The following is a 19,844-nucleotide window of genomic DNA, read 5'->3' on the forward strand; positions in this document are numbered from 1 at the left end:
AGTTCTCTTATAGAAATAAGCGAACTATTAAGAGTAGGTTATGTTACAAAGATTTTAAGGGTAAATCTAAAAATGGTGTAAGTACGAATTTTCTTGGTTTGACTCGGTTTGGTACCTGTAAGTGTTTGAATTGTTCCTGTTGCGTAGATATTGTTGAAACTTTTACCTCTTCTTTTTATATTCACCCTACTACTAATAGGAATTACAAGTTTAATGTTATGGCAAATTGCAACATGGTTAATGTTGTGTATATGGCTACTTGTGTAAAATGTTGTTCATTTTATATAGGTAAGACTACATGTAAGCTAAAGGATAGGATAATTGAACACAAGTCTGAGATTAGGAGGGAAAATATAAATAATGCCTTATTTAAACATACACTACTGAGTGGAGTTGAACATAAGTTTAGGTTTAGAGTCATAGATGTTATTTCTTTTGTTAGGGGTGGGGATATCAATAATATTCTTGAGACCAGAGAGTATGAGTGGATATTATGATTAGCAGCGGATCGTCCACCTGGCCTAAACTCTGCTATGTCTTAAACCTATTTTAATGAAGTTGCAACTTATTAAATTATGATATGTGTATTTGTGAAGCTGTATTGTATCAAATCTAGATATGTGTATTTAGATTTTATGTATTTTATATGTATAGTATTGATTTTGTGTTTTGGTCACATGATATGGGCTGCTATCATGTGATTTGTGGGCTCTTATTTAAAACAAGTGATGTCTTGAATGTAATTGTTTCAGTATTGAGAAAGGGTTTCACCCGAAAGCTTTGCTATTTTGATAAAGTTGTTTTTCTCCAACGTGTTGTGTTTTTTCAAATGAGTCATAGTCAGGGTTTTAGCCCTCTGTGCCACTGGAGACTGTTTAGCATGTATTCATTAACAATTTTTTTTTATGAATAACATAGTCTTTGGGAATTATGTGCAACTCTTAGAAATTATCATAAACAATTTAAAAGCAGACTTGTTAAAGACAGAACAAGGCTTTAATTATTATATAATACAATTAACTCCAGTTTACAATCTACAAAATAAGACTGATGCCAATGCACATGGAATTGATACATAACCTTATAAAAAAAAAAAAAAAAAAAAAACTTTCAGTCACAGGCCTGCTACAAAAATAAATAAATAAATAAATAAAAAAAAATGAAAACCAAACATGTCTGATCAAGTTAGAAAATTACTGGGGGGGGGGGGTATTCACCAATCTCATTCAATCCCAGACCACACATGAGATATAAGGCAGGGTAAAATATTTACTTATGAACTTGACCCACTCCTGTCCCCTTAATAAAACAAGCCCCAAAATTCTGTTCCTGATAGAAACATGCCTGATTGATATCTTTTAGTTATCACTTTTTGACTGGATTTTCAGTAATGCTAAGGGGTATTTTTTATTATCTGGCTTATCCTACTCTGCCCCATTTCACATTTATCCAAAGTTGAGTCAGAACTAACCTGTTAAGTCATATATAGTCTAGGATCCTTTGTCCCATCTATTTCAGATCAGAAATGACACTACCTCCCCAGAATATGCACTTAGTCAGGAAAGGGGCTAACATTGGTAATAGCTGTAGATACATTTTTAGAGCTCCATGTTGTGGAAAATTGCATCTTTGTTTTAGAGCATAACTCTAAGCCCAATAAAGATTATAAAAATTGAGATGATCTAATAAAACTACCAAACTGAAGACTATGGCTTCATTGAGTGCATCTTACCACAAAGACTGACTACCCAGTTACAGAGCCCACAGAAGTTTTGGTGGAAAATATTAGCTGCTACCTTGCATGAGCAATACTACTGACAGATAACTTATCACAACTTGCAGTACAAGTCAAATTAAAGCATTGCTGCTAGCAAATCATTCAAACACAGAAAAATGAATAGCCACAAATCTCCTTTATGGAAAATGACATATTTGTTCAGTAGCCTAGGTGCATAAGTTCTATGTTCTTTCCAGAGTTTTAGCTAAACTGGAAGATTTGAAAATGAGAACAGTCCACATTTGGTGGGACTCAGGAAAGGTCAGGTGGGGAAAGATGTGTGGTATATCTACAGGAAGTGATTACTTAGGCACTACAACTCCCTAGCCAGATCACAATGAAACAGCCCACCTCTTACTCAGGCTGAGACCAAATCCAGCTGGCCTCCACATACCACAATATTTGATGTGCTCAATTTTAGAGATGAGGCTCAAGAGAAATAATTTTGACTGGATGATTCTCAAGTGCTACTTTACCTTGGCCTTGCTTCAGCTTTTGCTAGAAAGAGGAAGGCCTTTGCTGAGGCTAGATGGCTCCCCACTAGCCTATCATCCGTCAGACCCACTGGTGATCAAAATCAGTAAGAAAAAAACATATCTGAGTCCTTGCAGCTTATACTGGGCTTTATGAAATCTAGTTTGTTAATGGATAAAGTAGGTAACCGAGCACTATTACAGAGGAACAGGCCACAGTTCCAATAACAAGAAACAGATCCACATTCAACTCTGTGTAAGTTCAATGCTAAATTGTTTTTTTTAATCCAATAAATGATATGAATGACACTAACTGTCAGTTGGTCATGCCTATCCCATCCAGGAGGCCCAGAAAACCACCTTTCTTGAACTTTTTTTACCATTCCACTCATGGAAAGGAGACGCTTATGGGGTATTGTTAAAGTATCCTCAAAAGATTACAGTTTTCATAAAGACACCCAGTTGTTGTTGTGTCTTTCGGCTTTTCCCGGTTAGGGGTCGCCACAGTGGAACTCCGGTCCACTAATGATTGGCAGTAGATTTTTCATGAATGCCGAGGTGCCAGCTTGACATTCAACCAAGGCACGCCTATTACACATGTCTTTCAAACACCCACCCAACCACGGGGAGGACATGCAGACTCCACACAGAAGGCACTCCCCACACTCCAGCCGAGAATCGAACAGGAGAACCTCTTGCTGTGAGGCAACAACGCTACCGCTGCACCACCGCGGATGACCATAAAAACACCCAGTATGACCTTCAATTTCAGTTCAAAAACAATAAAGTAAAACATGCAAAATAAAATAACTCATAATAAATACTAAGCAATAAAAAAAGTAAATAAATATGTGGAAATATAAAACCAGGTTTAATTAGCAATCAAACACTCCTCTGCTTCTAGGTTCATACATGCTTACTACATTATTAATGTATGATGATCTTAAGAAGCCTAGCCTTACATTCCCAGGGTAGTTGTAATAGTAGTAAAGTATATGCTAAATGGATATAAAAGGGAAACAAGTTAGGTAGTAAAATAAAGCTAGAGCACTAAAATAAATCCCCAAACTGATCAGAACCACTCTTTTCAAAAGTCAGCTCAAATAAAAATGTCCTCAGAAATTTGTGGAAGCAAGCCAATTTGTGACACCCTCACATCCATCATGGAACCACCAGAGTTATCTCTGGCAGGCAGAGTTCAATACCTATGCAAGGCAGCATAGTACTATAAGCTGCCTTGGGTAAACAGGATCCAAGTAATTTATGGACAAGTATACTAACATCTAGATATCAAACATAATACCAAATCAAAGCTAAAGTCAGTGCAAGTTCTATAAAACAGGTGCAATATGGAGGTGAGTTTAATAGAAGCCTGATGTAATAACAGGTAAAGCATGTATCAGCAATACATACACTATTTTCACAAATTATAAACATGTAGGGCCATCAGATATTTGAATGAATATAAGATTTGTCTGGTTGGTTGATACTCTCAGTGAGAAGTTGTTATACTCTGTGTGTGTATTATCATATAGAAGAATCACTGTAGTGATCAAATGTTAACAACACTTAGCTTGTGTATCTGACAGCCGGTATTAAAGCTTACTGCTCATATCAGGGTTCCTGAGGAGCTAGCTCATTGGCAGTAAGTAATGGCATGTCAGGTCTTCTGCTTGCAACTAACTGGGTGTACATTTTCTCTCCACTGATTATCAGAAAGAGGGTTTGATTTCTCTGTTATTTTAATATATTTACTGCTACTCTGTGCATTTGTGGTTTATATGATTTTTTTTCACTAAATACTTAGGGTGTTCAGGGGCATAAACTCTACCCTCAAAAGTCGTCAGCCCCATAGCCTCACAGTTCTTTTTGTAAATCATCTAAAAGAGGATATGTTGTTTTTAAACAAAATTAAAGTAGATAGGAAACATCAAATGTATGTTTACTGCAACTGACAAGTAATTAAAATTCACGGTTTGGGCTCATCATCTAAACTAGGGTTGTGATATTGATGAACAATATCCTGGGCTGGAATCTTGACTCTACAGCTAAGGACAAGGAGGGCAGTGCATTTTGGTTGAATATTCTTCCCCAGAGGGAATTTAGTTCTACAGTTAATTTAAGTTGCCAACCATGATAATCAATCATTTTTTCTACACGGTTCACTTGTATAGGAGTTTTAATGTTGAAGGGTTACATGGGATTCTCAGAAAGGATTTTATCTCATTCACATCTGCAGTTCCAATCTCTCCATGTTCCGCTTCATACCAGTAATTTTGTCACATCAGACATCCGGTTGATCATTTTATCTATTCCCCTTATATATGTATAAAGTGAAAATTCTGAACAGTGCCAGATCTAAGCCAGCCCATGATGTGTTCCACTAGTCACCTCCCTAATTCTTTTGTTTTTCTGAAAACATTTATTGTTCACAAAAATATCTTGTTTATGTCATAGCAGGTTGCTTTCATGAGTAATACCAAACATATATAAGACATCATATACAAATATAATGTGCACAATGCCTAAGTTCATATTTTATACACTTTTAAACCTTCAGATGATACAATATATTGTGAACACATATCACTAGATGTATGTTTCATCTAGTAAATGAACTTGCATGAGCCCATTGTGCTGTGACTGGTACAGTATTTTGGAAATGTTCAGAGTTGTAGGAAGGAACATCAGTATCACATCTCTTCGGGGAGTAAACATGCTTTACATGCACTACATAAAGGTAGCTCAGAGGTGTATGTAAAGGTATAGGAAAATTCCATGTAGCTAAATGGGTCGAGTTATGGCCTCATGTGCAGTATGTGCAGGGTTTGAATACATGGAAGAGCAAGTTAGCATTTTTGTGCAAAATAGAAATTATGCAAATTATTTTTAAATACTGGCCTGCTAAGCTCAGTGTAGCTCTGCTATGACCTGTTAAGATGTGCCACTCACTGCGTAAACAAAATAACAGCTGATAATGTTTATACACTGCTTGGTACCGCTTGGCTGGTTTGCACACTGCTAAGCACTGCCAAGTATTCAGTGTATTCCAGATTTCACACTGCTTAATTCAGCCGCTTTAGTTTGTGCAGTGCTAAACAACATGCTGCATTTTTAAATATTGCTCAGTGGTATGTACAGGCAGGAAAACAGGCTAAATTAAGCCCAGTAGGTGGAATCCAGCATAATCCATTGGAGTTCTTTCTCTGAAAGATACAATGTTAGACATTGGAGAGGGTTTGCACTTTTGAGCACAGCGGTGGGGCATTCAGGAGTCTAGGGTCATGGTCAGACTCCTTGGTAAAAACCATGAGAGCCAGAGGATGCAGGGATGTTACCAGGGCTCAGAGTGCAAGGTCAAGGCCTGGGACCGGCTGGCAAGGGACCTAACCAGTGTAACTGGTATTCCCCGCACAGATGAGCAGTGTTCTCACCACCATGATGACCTGAAAAGATAGAAGGGAGCTCTCTTGGACACCTGGGTACAAGAATTCTGGACTGGGAATGTCCCACATGTATGTAAGTACTATTACCTGTGTTTTACAAGAATTCTGGACTGGGAATGTCCCACATGTATGTAAGTACTATTACCTGTGATTTACCAATATCTAATCTTGAATGTCTGCTAAACTGGTATGCATAAAGGTGTGCTTCTCTCCCAACAGCTGCAGAGGAGAGGACTCGCAACATTGAGGCATATGCTGGGTGCTTGGCCAGGTTGCACCATGAGTGTAGGGAGTACAGATGTATTTTGCTATCTATAGTCAAATAAGCAAGAAAGAGTAAAGCATTAACTGTGATTACATATATACAGTAAAGATTGTATTGCAATGAATGTGAACTTACATCTGTACTGCAAGAAGTGCATATTGCCAACTGTGGTGCCATAAGCAGGGAAGACTAAAGCATTAACCATAATAAAGTATATGCAATAAAGTTTATAGTGCAATAATTGTGGAATTAAAGCTGTATTGCAACACCTACATAATGACAACTGTGTGCAATAAAAACATAATATTATACCAGTAACCGATTGAAGGTATCTCTAATAGAGTTTGTTGAGCAATGACTGTAGAAGTAGGGCTCTTTTGCAAGAAATCAATTATTGCAACTGTTCTGAAATAAAAACATAAAATAATATCAGTGCCTGCATGAAGGTATATCTAATAAAATATGTTGTGCAATAAGCATAGGTTCAGAGTTGTTTTGTAAGAAATGACTTATGACAACTGGTCTGCAATGACACAAGGACCAGTAGCAATAACACCAAGGTAAATTTTGTATATCAGAATTGTCTTGTTTTCATCATTGCATATCAGTTACAAGGATTCAGGCTGTGAGGTACGGTGCTGCAGTCAGGTATAACAGTGTACTAGTTGTAGACTGCAAATAATAGCCCATAATCGGATATTGTTTGTTGACTTCACAGATATTTCAACACACTGTATTGTGTACATCTGCATTTTATGTAGTAATATATACTTTACCTAGTATTTCTGTCATGCTTGAATGTCATGCATGTGTGTTCAAGTGTTACTGCAGTCAAGTATAAAATTGTACCACTATTAACAGGTCATATTGTGGTGCAGGTGAGCTTGAGGCAAATATCAGTCAGTCAGTAAGCAGCAGTGACTCAGTAGCTCAGTTTACTAAATGCTGTTTACGAAGTACATTTTTGCCACGCACAGGCCAGGGTTCAAATCCTGTGCAATGTAGATCTAAATATTACAGTTTCAGTCACGTGTTTACAGATATTCTTTCCACAGGAACTACAGGTAAATGGGTGAGGTATCCCATATTATGGGTACACTATTGTGTGTTTAGATGTCATTACCAGGAATGTGAAAATGCAGCATAAAATACAGGGAATAAGTATAATAATAACAAAAGAAAAGAAAAATAAAATGTGTAAACTTTGGTATGGCTGCATGCCTGGAGTGTTTGTTAAAGGTTGCTGCAGTCAATTAATGCATTTGATGCAGATGTCCTCTGCAGTCACTGCTATTGAATTCTACCCAATGCCTGCCAAGCAAGGCATGATAGTTGTTTACTGTCTGTACTGTACATGTACATGTCTCTCAAGTGTCAAGGTGTCATGGAATGCAATTACTGTTGGGTAATCCATCTGTTACAGATGTATCATCGACATGATTATGTAAATAACAAAGTAATGCTACATCAGCCCACAGTACACCATGGTAGATATATAGGTACACCTGATGTTATAGTGTTCTGTGTAGTTGTGTAACTGCAGTTGTTACTGCTTGGCCCATACTGTCCCATGCAGATAGCTTGAGAGGTATGTACATGTTACAGCAGCTATAGGGCACTTTTACCCATAAATAAAGGACAGACCTGTAGAGTAGATAGCAGTACTGTTGTCAGCCATATAGCCTATAATGGTACTAATGGACTGTATTTCTCTCTCTCCCCACCCCTTATCTTCAATTATTTGTTATTGTTATTCACTGGTTATGATTTTACTATTAGCATATGTTATTCCATAAACTTTATTTTTGGGGCATGTGCTTTATTATTGTTATGTATTACAATGGTTGCATATTAAAATATCTTGTTGCATTACCTATTCTGTTGTTCTTATGCTGTAACTGTTACTGGCATGCTGTTAATATACTGACTGTTCTGTTATTTATTGTTGTGTTTCACATAATAGGCATTGAAATGTAAAGGGGTTATTTTCAATGTTCTGGCATGCTGTTATTATTAACAATGGTTTTGTTCATAACTAACCTATATGTATTGCTTTACCTCCATAACCACAGCATGTCAGGGTAGGCCGGGACCTGCCTACCCTACCTCAGCTGGCCATGGCACTGGGTCCCAGCATGTGTGGAACCCAAGCCTTTGGTGCCCCCTCCACTGGCCCTGCACCACATTTGGGTGGAACCACCTCAGGGGATGGGCCCCCTCCAGGAGCGATGGGGGAGGAATGGCAGTCACCCAGGATTGACTACCAGACATGGTGCACAGGATTGTTAATAGAAGCTATAAACATTGCCTGAACCAGCTTGAGAGCAGACTGGACAAACTCCAGCTTCCAGCACAGCCACCTTCGGGGCAGTGAAAAAGCAATGTTGACTGCCCATGGGTGGGAACCTCAGTCATGTTGCTGCCATCTGGAAGCATGTGCACTTCGGATTTCACAACACCCTCCCCATCCAAGGCGTTTAACCCCTCATGTGTCACACATGACCTCTGTCTGCTGTCTTGTCTGTTTTGTCTGTCTGCAATTGCATCCTCTTCTACCAAACTTACCTCCTCACACTTACCTATATCCCTTCCCCAACATTCCAGTCTCTCCTTATTAAAAAAAAATGCGCATCTGTCCTAGAAAAAAAAAAATTCACCCCATACATAGCTCTCCATTTTGCACACATCCACTGGACACAACTAATTTGGTCCAATTGGTTAGACAACACATTTATGTGTTCTCACCCCTCTCTGGGGTTTGAGAGTCCAAATTCATCCACAAAATCTGTCAAACTGCACAACTGTTGCTGTACAAGAAATGGAAAGCTATGGTTCTTCCCTACACCCATCCTGCACATCCCTACCTGCCTTTCACTACATTTTCCCCCACTTGCCCCTATTTCACCACTGTCCTATCACCCCTTTTTCTTTTCTTTTTAATTTTTTTAGCACAGGTTTGCATGGAGCTAAGAGAAATGACACACTTTAAATCCACTTAACTGAGCTTTAATGTGCCTTAAAGATCCTATGTGTTTCTCACAGTGCTAGGCACATGTACAAAATAATCATTTCTGACACACTTCAGACCCAGGCTGCTGTCAATTACAACCTACTACACTAACCTACTAGGCCACACAAATCTTAATTAAAACAGGTGTTTCCAGCAATACATACTGATTGCCACTGACAGACTGAAATCAAACCTAATGTGAAAAATGGACTGTACCCGTTACTCTGATGCAAAAATACACCAGAAGACAGACAAATAAATAATAATGGCAGTATGTGAGGCCTGGGATAGCAGGTAAATGTTCCCTTTTACCTGCAACATCTTGAAAAACACCTGCTAAGGCATCAGTACCACAGTACATATGTTCAAATAGGACCCTGCTGCAGAACAACTGCCTTTTAAAGCCATGCACACACTGATGGATGCAGACAATGAGTGTCACAGCCTGTATGTCAGCACATATATCTGACAAATAGACTTGTTCCAGTACTTTGTCAGTAGCTCAGTATGTTAAATGCCTTGCATACCGAGCATTTTGCCACACACAGTACTGGGTTCAAATCCAGTGTGTTGCACTTCAATTACATTGTTGTGAACACAGCAAGTAATGACTGAGTCATGCAATTTTAATCTCCATAGGTTACTGCTAATGAATTATCTGCTACTCAGTTTTGCAAGTCACAGGCCTGCAGGTAGGGACACACTGCACATATTCGCATAGCCTAACTATATGTCGCCTACTACTCTGCTATTGGCACTGTTGCATAACAGATGTACCTTAAGCACATGCCTCACTTGTACTGTAATGGATACCCTTACCCTGGCTCTGCTGTAATGACAGAGCTGCCACAGTTACACATACAGCTTGATTGTCTCCAAAGTGTTCACATCCCCCGCTATGTGTCCTAGACTGCAGCCTGGAGCATTCACGGCAGTATGTTAAGGTAGCTGCTACAGACCGACCATACCTCCCAACCTCCTATAACAAGGGATCCGGACACAACCATACATAAAGTTGGGGGGGGGGGGCAAAGGCGCAGAGATAGGTACATGTTTCACAGTTTTCCCCTACAAATATAGTAAGTTGATAGAATAGCAGCTACTGCATTAGCATGCATATTCAGATGGGTATAAAGTATGACACTCACATGTCTCTCTCCTCTTTCTGACTTAAATCTGCAATGTTTGCCAGTGAACTGCCAGATGACTACACTGTCATGGGACACTGACCAAACATATGAGGCAAAACTGTGGACATGCTTCATAAATCTCTGCAGTGGACAGTATTTGTACTTACCCTCTGTGATGCTGTAGTCTCCACATTTCAGTAATTTCCATCTCAAAAACTAAGAAAGGGGCTAAGGCCTACATGAAGGCCTTATATATATATCGCACTGTGGTGCCATGTCATTGGCTAATGATAGTGCAATTCAGCTGTTTTGGATGCAATTAGCAATTCTGAGCCACAGATTGGTACAGAGGCAATTACCTGTTAATAAGCATTACCTACAAAAGGCAAGCAACTGCTTATGGGGAACAGATCTGTATGTGGTTTTACTCATACAAACAGTGTATGTGCAAAGCATTTGCAGAAGAATGCTTCAAAAAAAGAAATACATCACTCTATCAACTGAATTGCCTGGCCTTTATGACCAGATATCATTAAGTGCAATACTCAAGTCTCAAAGCTGCTTATTTTTTGTGAAAATGTGATGGGAGATATTTATTTAGGGGAAAGAGTGGTTTTACATTATATGTTTTTAAGTTGATACTAAGGGTTGTATTTTTTAGGTACTCTTATTTGCATAATTGCTTAACCAATCTGGTTAAGGTATGATGTATTTAATGACTGTCTATTGGCATTGTGGTTATTCTGATGAAGTCCACTTTACTGGGACAAAAGTGCTCAGTAAAAAAAAATATATACATATATATATATTTTAAGCTGGTTGAGTTGTTGTTCATGTGTCTGACTTACCTCCATTTTTTTCTAAGTTCACTCTACCAGGTATGTATTACATAAAATGGGATGCAGATGGGTGGATGAAGGTATGGGGAGTAAGAATTAAAGTAGGCTTGTATTAGATCTATGATAATGACATGTCAGTAATAATCTGCTGCCCAACACCTACAGGCATGCCTCTCAACTGTCCCTGCATCTCTGCTGTGTCTTTGTACATCCCACCTACAACAGTTGGCTGCTGTGGTAAATATGGTGGATTACACATACGACATAGTGACACTAAGTAAGGGTGTACACTCCTGCAACATCAAACGATGTACTGTAATTCACCTCCTCTCAGTCTGTCAATGTCACACATAAATAATACTAACATTGTAAACGTGCCCCTGAATGTCCCTGATGTACTCTGGCTAAGTCCCTGTTTCATAGACATTCGTCCCTGTCTGGTTGAGAGCTATGCCTAACATACCTGTCTACCTCCTACAGTAAGAAATCAGGACAAAGCCATATTTAATGGGGCGACAAAGGCCCAAACTCAGTGGCAAAGTATACATATTGGCCATACAAAGTAAGAATGTAAATAGACTAACAGATATTACTGTAGCATAAGTGTTGTTGGTGGGGTCTGATGAGTGGCAGTTAGATTCTGTGTCAATTTTCTGACAGCAACAATAAATCAGTGGACATTCATTTGTCTGACATCCACAAGTTTGTGCAAGAAGGACCACATATATGCAGGGCCAGTGTTAGCATTTTGGGGACCCTGAGCAAATGTCAAGTTGGGGGGCCCCCTAGGCACTTCCAGTATAAGTATCATCCTGTCACTGCCACCCCTCCTAAGAAACCTTTTAATTTGCACTGCAAACCTTTAGGAGTAGCATGCACAGACAGACCTGTAGCGACCAGCTTTTACATTATAATAGGCCTATATACCACACTTTCCTTTCAAACAAAGGGACACTTACAGTTACTGGCATTTAGTTGCAACAATGCTACATTACATTAACTCTATGTACAGGTCTGGCAGGTCTGGACTTAAATGAAGTGATGACTTGACATACTGTCTCAACACCCCCTTCGCACACCCTCCAGTCCTCTCTTCTGATCCCTCCCCCTTTAGGCTCCCCATACCATGCACATTACATTTTTCTTCCTTTTCTCACATTTTGCCTTACTCTCAGCTTTTTCAAGAAACCATAACTTTCTATATGCTCTGAAGTGCATTTTAATTTTTTTTTCTTTTTACGCAACCTGTTCATCCAATAATGGCTTGAACAGAAATTATGATTAAGGAAAGAAATTCTGTGCTGCTGTTCAGCTTCAGTTGTCCTTACATCCTTTCAACAGACCTTTCCTGACCAAGATACATAGTAATAACCATTTAGGAAATAACCCAGATAAGCCAGGGTTCATGGAGCCATAGGTTTACAGATGGTCTGCCATGAATTATAGAACATTTTCTTCAGCATTTTACTCCAGTGGTGACCTAAACAAAAATCATGGAAAAGAAAAGAATTTCAATCTTATTTTATTTCTTTCAAGGAAGACATAAGCTGTGCCCAAGGCTTAATGTTCAAAGCTGACATAATATTAGCTCACAATAAACTAGCACGCCAGTTGCTGTGAGGATAAACAGATCCATTCTGGAAATACTGCCTGCCTCCTTAACCTCCCACAAAAGACAGTCACTGCCTATGCATCCCTCTGGTGTTAGACTGGGATGAAAGCAGAGGTTCAAATTGCCTTAGTCATATATTTCAAGTGACTGCTGACATACATATACATAGTATGCCTCCTCACCCCAACCCTCAAAGTCAGCCCCCTGTATTGTGCCTGATGTGTGATTGTGAGAATGATTTCAGTAATATATTTTAATTTGTTGCTCCTAGAGAGTACACCACCCCTAAACAAGCTATAGTAACCTTCTTTTTACACCTATGAGGTCTGTGAGAAAAGTAAATAAACAATGACGACACTGTCCTCAGCTCAAACACGAACTATAATGACTTCATGTGCACACCTCTAAGGTTTGACTGTGATGAAAATTAAAGTTGTAATAGCCACACAGTCCCCAGCCCCCCATAAACTACAGCAGCTTTCTGTACACACACATTTGACCAGAGCTGGTTCTAGAATGGGTGTGGTTGAAACCAGAGACTATTGTAAGCTTTATCCTAAAAGGGTCATATCTCAGCACTGGTCAGGTTAAACAGCTCAATGAAAACACTGATACATTTTTTCTCCTCATTTTTCTTCAATCAGCAACAGCTTTTGTGGGGGTCCCCACAGAGTCAAGGATGATTAAGGGAACCCCCAGTATCCATTTATACAGTCTGTTGAGTGGGAGGCCACCAGACTCCAAGAAGATCTAAGTGTCTGAATGTTCTGTGATATATTTTATGTCTTACATTTGAAATATAATTACTTGTTATATTTTTTACTGATATCCAGAATAATAATGTCTGTGTCCTGGCATTATTGGGTGTGTGCAGAGATAACAATCAGTGATATTTTTACACACACACAGACACACACAAGCATAATCCATAGCAGTACTAGTTTTGTACTTATTTGAGCAAACAGCAATACATTGTGCAACACTGGTACTGCCACACCAGATCAGTGACTGCTGTTTAGCAGTTGTCAAACAGCAGCAGGGGTAAGTCACTTTTATTTATCTCAGTGAGGAGTAATATATACCTGTCACTGTCCCTGATTTCACAGACATTCCCTGATTTTGTTCATACTTTTGTTTTGTCCTTTGGAAAACGTTTGATTTGCTGGGAAATCATTCAGGATTACAGTTAATCAATCCAGACGTCTAAGTTTTACACTTATTGTCCATAAATACGTGTTGATGCAAAAGGTGTTAATCTGTTAACTTTTAAAGCAAATTAAAGTAATATTTAAAATCTAGTCCTGATTCTGACCCTTTATTCTATTATTTTTGGGATTGCACTGAATTCTGACGTTGAGAGTTATAGTATCTGGTGTTTTGCTTTATTTATAAAACTCACTGAAAAAGAAAATCATCCCTGATGATCAGAAGTATCAGCTCTTCTTAAATCCAAAATTTGCACTGAGATAAGTCAATCTGGGCTGCTGATCTCTCTAGTGCTTACCTTGCTCATGTTCGTCATCCTCTTTATCCTAACAGGGTCATATCACAGCTCTGTTCAGGTTAAAGAGCCTAATTAGTAAATAAATACATTTCCTAATATTTTGCCAACCAGCAGCAGCTTTTGTGGGGCCCCCAAACAGTCAAGGATGATTAAGGGGCCCCCGTGCAGTCATGGGTATAGCAGGGACCTAAAGCTGGCTATGTAGTTAGTTTTAGTGGAGAAAATGTCCAACAGCAAGATTTAACAAAGCCAGGGGCACTATGTCAGTGGTAAAATATTTAATGATATTCTGTTGCCTGTGACTTGACAAAACACTGTTACTACAACCAGAAATATCTTTGAATTTTAAAGGAGATATAAATAAGAGTTATTACCCATGTGGTTTATTAAGTATACAATAATGCTGTACTAGCTTTTGTTGGTTTGACAGGCATGTTACAAAATATCAGGATAAGATAACTTGCTGTGGTTGTGGGCCCCCAGGGAACAGGGGGCCCCCAGCGACCGCAGGGTTCGCTGGTGCCTAAAGCCGGCTAAGCATCTATGAGGCAAACATGGTGACAGTCTGCAAACATCTGCATAGTTGAGAGGTATGATGCCTACAGGGAACATATACTACAGCAGGTTTGCATTACTGATTGTCATTGTGGCACACGGGTGTTGCTGCTGTCCCCATATAGTTGTTGGAATAGCACACTGCAATTTTCTGACAGTGGTCGTATGACATATTAGTGGGGATTTGCCTGTAGGGGACACACCTCAGTACACTGCAGTGATGGGTGTACAGACTTACAGCAGAATCTGTCACAGCACACAGGGACATTACCTAGTATTGCTACCATCTTGATGATAGTGACACATGTAGTGTGTTGCCAAACTGTGGGTTATGACGTGTGAGTGAGCAGTAGATAGTGCAGGCCATTTTGGGTGTGTAGTGTCTGTACATAGTTGACATCCATGTATCTGGCCCTGTAATGTGTTCCCCTCTTGTTGTCTTGCATGAACGATGTAACGATGGAGACATCCTCCATTTTCATCTGCAAAGAATGATGCAATATTGGATGCCCTCAGACTCAACCATTACATCCTGCTTTCAAGAGGTCACCACAACCATGAACAGTGGGCAACATTGTCGGCTGACCTTGGGAGGGCTGTTAATCATATTGGCCAATAAGACAGGACTTATGAGCAGGTCCAACACCAAGCCACAGGTATGGTCAATGCTGCACGTCAAAGGGCAGCTGCTGTTGCCAGGGATCGTGCTGCCACTAGTGGAGGGCCTACAACAGAACAACCACTCTCAGCCACAGAGGAATTTCTGGTGAACCTAGGATCAACCAACAGCTCCCAGCCAACCATCACACTATACATTTTTATTTATTTATTTATTTATTTTTATTTATTTTACATTTGTTGACCAGGCTAGTTCAACCTGAAGGTGGGTGCCACAGCATCCACATCAGAGGAGCATCCAGGTAAGCTTACTGCGTTCACCAATATAATACATTAGCAGTCACTGTGGGAGGCTCTACAGACCAGTACATGGGTGTCAGATCTATCTGCACTGGGTGGAGGAGGTTGACTTTTATCCACAGTTGTGCACACATACTCAGAATGTCAGCAATGTAGCTAGTATAACAGTAGCTACTGTGCATGTGGATATACAGACATATTACCTTCTAACACTGCAACGTTTAGTGTTGCTGACAATACCTCTCCCTCACCTTTTCATAGGTCTGTCAGTTGTGGCTGGAGTTCATGGTCCTGTACCTGGTAACTGTGATACTGTTGTTTACATATCATATATATCCTATGAAAGTTAAGGGCTGCCATTTTGTATTATGCATAACTGTTGTGCTTAGCCAGAGTACAATAGTTGTATGTTCCATTTCAGGGAAGTTAACTACAGTGCATAGCCTAGGGAATGACAGGTTTTTATTTGTACAGACATTAACATGTTTGCACTTATAGTTATGAGCAACTACACAGCCTGCTATACGAGGCAATTACTCCAAGATGCCCATTCAAACAGAATAGGGGGAAGCTATATACCTGAGGCAGTACTACTACAACTGGCATATCATTGTCAAGATAGGTGTACTGGGTTTTATGTTTAGTTCTATCACCTACACTATCATATTGTATGCTTCACAGCTGTACTGTATTGGCAACATTACTCAGATGTAGGTGATGTGCAAGTTATACAGGGCCTGGGTTGTCTGTGTATGTTGTTGTGAGTTTGTGTGTTGTGCATGGGATCAGAAACGAGAAGATGTGGGACATGTAATGCAGTTGTAGATCCTCATCTGTATGAGTCTGTGTGGATTACCATACATAGTAGTGCAGGAGATAATATACTGCTTTTGTCTTGTTTCTCAAAGGAGAAAAGGGAGGTTGGAGTCTGCCCCCCTCACAACCTAATGTCAGTGTCTCACTGGACTCTGATGATGATGGTGGCCATAGTAAGGCACAGGTGGGGTTGTTGGTGGCTGAATCTGTCCCAGAGGTTGACATCCCTCTTCTGCCCCCATTGTCCCCACATGCAGTAAGTATGCCCACACATACCCATTCACCAGAGGCCACAGATATTGGACAGTCAGAGAGTGGTGACAGTACAGGACAGTGTGAGAACTATGACGTCAGTGAGTGTAGACACTGGTCATAGCCAGAGAGCTGGTGAGGTCCCACACAGGCAAATTGACAGGGGAGCTCAAAGGAGGACAGCTGGCCATCCACCTCCTGTTACAGGTGTCACATCATGGGTCACTCGCCGCATGTTTTGTGCAGTCATGAAGGCACAGGCATGATCTGAATGCAACACCATATAGATACTTAGAGTTATGAATGCAGCACAGTCTGACATCCATGACTGCCTCCACTGCATTGTTGATGCCCTGGAATGTTTCACTGATGTAGTAGATGGAAGGTGGGCTGAGACAGCATCTATCTTTGAGTGCATGTTGTCTGTGCTGGAACATGTATTTGGAGTTGAGTGTCAAACACATGGACATAGGCCAGCAACATCATCTGCTGGGAGTTCACTGGTCATGCACGCTCACATTCCTGTAGTGGCAGTACCTCCAGTGCTACAGAGGGAAGTGTGCTGTCCACACCATGACATGGCAAGCCATGGGCATGAGGTCCTAGGTAGTCCTGTGGGGGACACAGGGCCTGCAGACAGCAGACACCATCAGGTACTAGCATAGTCCTGCCCATGATACTCCTGGTGAAGCCAGTTCCTGTGTTCATGGCCAGAAACAGTGAACTGTTCACTCTACCATGTATGGTCCACAGCTGTCCACCATACACATGTGCTGGGCTAGCACTGAGTTTGACTGTGTACGTGCACACACTCTAACACCACTGTCACATGCAAGTCACCTACAGACACACACATGGTACCTCTCCATATCTCATGTAACCAGCACCCCTTCCTGACTCACACACTTGCTGTCAACTGTTTGGCACAGCCTAGGTCTCTGGGACCCCGACACCACACCCTGTGCATGTGATGATACCTGTGCCACATCCCTGCCATCCATGCCATCAGTGCAGGGAAATGCATATATGTGTCTGATGCACAGGGTAACTATGTAACGAGACATGTGTTTGTGTAGTGCAGTAGTGTTATATCATGACAGTTGTGGGCAACGACAGGTACTGTATGCTGGCATGTGTCAGGACTACACATCAAATGTTGTTTCTCTTTGTTGCTTGATGGTACACTAGTGGTAGTGTTGCAAAAAGACAGGTGTGTCATGGACTTGTGTATGTTTTTGTCCCAGCAGTCTGAGCAATTCAACTATGGACACATGGTGGCAATACAAAGGCACAGAATGGCAAGGCAGCACATCAGAGCTATGCTGCCTTGCCATTCTATGCCACTGTATTGCAAGGCAGCACAGCAGAGCTATGACATTAGCAAGGTATGCCAGTATACGTGCATGGGTCCCTAGCTGCATATGTGTAAAACAGTGTGTCAGGGACAATGGGGACAGTCAGCGTCATCATGCTTTCATACTCTGTGACACACGCTACTACCCTTAATACATGTCACATGGGTATTCTGCACATACAACTCTAGATGGTGGTGGACATCAATTATGCTTATGTAGAGGAGGGTAATTTAGGGCCAGTGGCTAGGCACAGGGCCATAAAATGCAGAATCATTCACACGGGTATGGATGCTGTGAGACTAGAAACCCTACCTATCTAGTAGTACAAACTATAGTTCTCGGTATTTATCACATGCACCATGCTGTTTGTCTGGTATTACACTGTCAGCCAGTGCTCTTAAGGTGGATGACATCAGCAGGCATTGTAATGGAGGCCAATGCTGAGGCTAGCAGCTATTCAGTGGGCATAAAATTCATAACCATTGCACAAAGGTATCCCACACAGACTTGTCTGAAGTGTTGCATGGGAATATTTTTACACATGCAAATTGGATGCTGTGAGATTAGCACCCTTACCTATTTATTATAGCACACTATAGCTCGCAGTACTTATCACATGCACCATGCTGTTTATCTGATAGTACTCTGTCAGCCAGTGCTCTTAAGGTAGATGACATCAGTAGGCCTTGTAACAGAGGCCACTGTTGAGGCCAGCAGCTAGTCAGTGGGCATAAAATGTACAACCATTGCACAGGGATAGCCCATACAGGTTTATGTAAAGTGCTGCATGGGGATATATTTACACACAGAGTTGGATGCTGTGAGATTAGAACTCCTACTCATACAGATACAGCTTGCAGTATTTATCGCATGCACCATGGAGTTTACCTGTTGCTAGATTGTCAGCCAGAGCTCATGATGGATGATATCTGCAGGCTTTGTAGAGAAGGGAATTTAGAGGCCAGCAGACAGTCACAGGGCCACAAAATGCATACCAATGCAAGAAGACATACCATATGGGCATGTCCATACTGTTGTGGGCGAATATATTGATGCATATGCACACACACACACAGAGCTGGAGCATGTGTGATAACAACTCCTACCTATCTAGTATTCAATACTACAGCTCACAGTATCTATCGCACACACCACAGGTTATGTCTGTTGTATATGTTGATGCAGGCACGGTACTTGTGCAATACACAAAGTGGCCTTGTGTTAGAAAGCATATGTGGCCTGCACAGTGATATTGCTTGGTACTGTTATTTTATCTAGTGTCCTAGGGATGGGATACCTGGTAACATCTATGCCGTGTGTGTGTACACTTACCAGTCTGGCCATATGTGGCTGTCTGCAGTTTGGTAGGCAGATGTGGCCAGGGACAATATGGCCTCTCTGCAAGTCTTGAACCCAGAACACTGTATACCATAGTCAGGACAATGTACCACTACTCCATCACAGCTGTAAATAATCAGCCTTTGCAAGTCTTTAACCCATGCATTGCACCCACTGTAGATTACACCACCTGTGTACATATGTTTGTCTCCAGGGTGACAACCTACAGGCACAGGGGTCTGTGGGTGAGTGGATTATGTACTGTTGCTAGCTTGGTCTGGTGCCATCAGACAGTTGTTGTGATGTGTATGTGCAAATAACCCCAGCATTTAGGGGTATATGGGAACATTCATACATTCCCGCTTATATCTATATAAATGTGTATAACAAGGTTGTCTCCTTAAATGTAGTCACATGTGTAAGTAATCTAAATGTGTTTGTAGAAGTATGTGGGAAGTCTATGTATCATTGTACTTTTTATAGCTATATATACATCTTGTTATCATATGTATATGTGCCACATACTGATAGAGACACTAATCAAGCATGAAGGG

The sequence above is a fragment of the Protopterus annectens genome, chromosome 8.part0 (assembly GCF_019279795.1).
Source record: "Protopterus annectens isolate FY-2018-M chromosome 8.part0, PAN1.0, whole genome shotgun sequence".
Taxonomy (NCBI): domain Eukaryota; kingdom Metazoa; phylum Chordata; order Ceratodontiformes; family Protopteridae; genus Protopterus; species Protopterus annectens.